Here is a 4,406-nt window from a genome sequence, read left to right on the forward strand (position 1 = left end):
GTTATTAAAAGAAAAGACGATGAGAAAAAAAGACGAGTTTTCAAAAAAGAAAACAGATAAAACAAAGTCAATGGAAAAAGAGAGAAAACAACAGTACACTATAAAAACAATTGATGTTCATGGAAGTTAACTGACAACAACTGGCTTTTTAGAATGAATTTAGAATTTTTTTAAATGTTCCCTTTATACACTACCTTCAAAGGTATGGGGTCAGTAGATTTTATTTATTTACACTGAACAAAATTATAAACGCAACACTTCTGTTTTTGCCCCCATTTTTCATGAGCTGAACTCAAGTGTTGCGTTTATAATTTTGTTCAGTGTATTTATTGAAATAAGTTATTTGATGAAAAATACAGCACAAAGAGTAAAATTGTGAAATTGTATTACATTAATTAAATGTATTTATTAATTTATGAATACATTTGTAATTTATTCATGTGATGGCAAAGCTGAATTTTCAGCAGCCATTACTCCATTCTTCAGTGTCACATGATCCTTCAGAAATCATTCTAATACGTAATAATTCATTGATGTTAACGTTTTTTTGTTTGTTTGTTTTTTGGAAACAGATAAATTTTTCTTCTGGATTTGTTGAAGAATAGAATGCTCAAAAGAACAGCATTTAAACAAGTAAGTACAGTAAATCTTATTGACCCTAAACTTCTGAGTGGTTCTGAGTAAAGGACATAAGAGACTAACTAACCTACTATGCTTGTTGGTTTAACCAAGAAAAAAAACTACATGAATATATAGTAAATAATCATTAACCAATAAAACTTAAAATATTCAAGTCTTTGGTTATTTTATCAACATTATTTATAGTTCTAAGAATCACTGTACAAAAAGAGACACTTTTATATAGAACAATGAAACTGAGGCAAATCTGCCACGGCACTTAGTTGATTAATTATTCTCAGTCAAAAACATATCGGTGCTGTCAGGCTTATCACAATAAACAAATATGGACAGAGCAAAGATAATTTAATTAAAATGTTTCTGACCCCAGCAGATTTCTTGGAATTGAAAGAAATGTCACCCACAAGTCACCCATTCTACATACTGTACATACTAACATACTACTAGAGAGACTGGAAAACTGGGTCTGGCTTTCTGGGATGGTAATCAAATGGTTCAGGTCATACTTAGAAGGGAGAGGTTATTATGTGAGTATAGGAGAGCATAAGTCTAAGTGGACGTCCATGACATGCGGAGTCCCACAAGGCTCAATTCTTGCACTGCTCTTGTTTAGCCTGTATATGCTCCCACTAAGTCAAATAATGAGAAAGAACCAAATTGCCTATCACAGCTATGCTGATGATACCCAGATTTACCTAGCCTTATCACCAAATGACTACAGCCCCATTGACTCCCTCTGCCAATGCATTGATGAAATTAACAGTTGGATATGCCAGAACTTTCTTCAGTTAAACAAGGAAAAAACTGAAGTCATTGCATTTGGAAACAAAGATGAAGTTCTCAAGGTGAATGCATACCTTGACTCTAGGGGTCTAACAACTAAAAATCAAGTCAGGAATCTTGGTGTGATTCTGGAGACAGACCTTAGTTTCAGTAGTCATGTCAAAGCAGTAACTAAATCAGCATACTATCATCTCAAAAACATTGCAAGAATTAGATGTTTTGTTTCCAGTCAAGACTTGGAGAAACTTGTTCATGCCTTTATCCCCAGCAGGGTCGACTACTGTAATGGTCTTCCAGAAGAGATCAGATGTGCTAAAACATTAGTCACATTGAAATGCAGACTCAAAACTCATCTGTTTAGCTGTGCGTTTATTGAATGAGCTCTGTGCAATGTCAGAACTGATTGCACTATATTTTATGTATAATCCTTTTCTATACTTAGTTTTAAATTCATTTTAAACCTCTTAAATCAAATTTTAAATCATTTTCAAAGTTTTTAAATTCCTTGTTTTATTGTTGTGATTATTTTTTTTATTATTATTTTCTTTTCTTTTATGTAAAGCACTTTGAATTACCATTGTGTATGAAATGTGCTATATAAATAAATTTGCCTTGCCTTGCCTTGCCATTCTGATTTTTAACGAAATGACAGCATGTTGGTTTATTAACAAGCAATAATAACATGTTCTACAATAAACAAATTAATATTTAATCCAATTCTATTTACTGCTTTGTTCATATCTCCGTGGTTACATATCTTCTCTGATATATTTGATGTTGACAGTTTTGGCGAGTAAACAGATGAGCGTGATTGTGTGATATTTATCTAACGAGTCTGATATATTGTGCCGTCATTACAATTTATTTTCGAGTGTGTGGTTAAATGCTCGCACATGCTTCATCAAACAAGCAATCAGAATTGAGGAGCAGAAAATCTGTTCAGGCAGTTAGTTTGCGCATTAAGACTGTTTACACAGAGAATGTCAATAAACCACTTTAGATGCCACGCAAAAATAAATTTCAATCCATCGATGAGTCTTGAAAAACATAAAATGTCATGTGTTCATTTTCATCAATATTCCATAAAAATGTCAATGTGCCAAAAAAGGCTTGAACACTGTACAACAGAATAAAATCTCTGGACACCTCAGATAATGAAAGATGATTAGACGTTAATGAGATGCCAATTGAAAATGATTGTATTAATAAAAGGGAAGTGATTTCCTTTTATCTCAAGCACTCTTTGATGGAGATGTGATTAGTGTTTTAAATCATCTAAAGGCAGTGGTAGAGTTCATCAGATCTCTCTCACACGCTTGCTTAGTATCTATCTATCCATCTCTTTCTCTCTCATCCTCTTGATGCCCCTCAATTTGCATGTTGCTGAGTAATGGGAAACGTTACATTTATACTAAAGCAACTTCAAACACGCAATTGATTTTAGAGCAAGCCCAGAATGTAATCTCTAAATCCTGTTGCTATACTGATTTTGCCTTTGAAGTTGTCACGAACGAAGAGAACCATCTATGAGGAATCATCATAATTCCAAAGACCAAAACAGAGGGAAAGGACAGGATCCGGGATTAACTGCTGCCCTGCTATTGCTACTGCAACTGGGACAATCATACAGCAATAAAAAAGCCAAATTAATACATTTTGTGATTTCATCCCTAGAGCTATAATCATTATATAGTACTGTTTTTGCTGATATATTTCCACGACTGTGTTCGCAGGGAGATGAAATGACAATGACCACTATGTGATTTCAATTATGTTATTAAAGTCATACGGTGTGCATTTTGCAAAACTGACCTGCATTTAACCTTCTGAGGATTTGTTCTTTATTTCTCTTTATTGCTCCATCTCTTTATAATCTGCCCATTTTCATCATCTCTATCTCAGTTTTTTCATATTTATCATTTCTATCTCAAATCACTTTTTCTTGAGACTACAGCATCCATAACTCTATAGTTAGAGAAGAGATAAATAAAATCATTCTGAGAGAATGTTGCTTTGTTTTTGAAATCAAAATTGTTTTTTATGTCTCTTATGCTCACCAAGGCTGCATTTATATGATAAAAAATGCAGTTATAACAGTACTACTGTGAAATATTACAATTTAAACTGTTTTATATTTGAATATATTCCAAAATATTTTATTTAATTTATTCCTGTGATGCAAAGCTGAATTTTCAGCAGCCATTACTCCAGTCTTCAGAGTCTGTATTCAAAAGTTGTGGGTAAGTGCGGTAAAAAAGAAACAAAATAATACTATTCAGCAAAGATGCATTAATTTGATCAAAAGTGACAGTAAAGACATTTATAATGATGCAAAAAAATATATATCTCAAATAAATGATGTTTATTGAACATTCTATTCATCAAAGAATCCTGAAAAAGATGTATCACAGTTTCCACAAAAATATTAATCCGCAAAAAATAATAATAATTAGTTGAGCACCAAATCAACATATTCTGAAGGATTATGGGACACTGAAGACTAAAGTAATGGCTGATAAAGAAAATAAAAATAAAATCAGCTTTGCCATCACAGGAATAAATGGCATTTTAAAATATATATAAATGTATATATCAAATAGAAAACACTTATTTCACAATTAAGTTTCACAATATGCTGTTTTACTGTATTTTTGATTAAATTGACTTTTTTTCAAAAAACATCTACAAATCGTAATTATTCCAAAATTTTGGCCGCCAGTATATAAAATATATCAATATATTATCATTTATTTATTATAAAATATGTATTATTTGTTCAATAATGTATTATTTTTTATAATTAAGGTTTAAAGGAACACTCCACTATTTTTGAAAATAGGCTCATTTTCCAACTCCCCTAGAGTTAAACAGTTGAGTTTTACCGTTTTCAAATCAATTCAGCCTCTGGGTCTGGCAGTAGCACTTTTAGCTGTAGCTTAGCATAGATCATTGAATCTGATTAGACCATTAGCATCTCGCTCAAA

General features: G+C 32.0%; 1 protein-coding gene across 1 annotated transcript in view; it reads right to left on the minus strand.

Moving 5' to 3' along the window:
• Positions 1–4,406, minus strand: part of LOC107688893 (acid-sensing ion channel 4-like) — a 37,988-nt gene that overhangs the window by 18,293 nt on the left and 15,289 nt on the right. The gene's annotated exons all lie outside the window — the stretch shown is intronic.

Source organism: Sinocyclocheilus anshuiensis, unplaced genomic scaffold (genome assembly GCF_001515605.1).
Source record: "Sinocyclocheilus anshuiensis isolate Anshui unplaced genomic scaffold, SAMN03320099.WGS_v1.1 scaffold101, whole genome shotgun sequence".
NCBI classification, from domain to species: Eukaryota; Metazoa; Chordata; class Actinopteri; order Cypriniformes; family Cyprinidae; genus Sinocyclocheilus; species Sinocyclocheilus anshuiensis.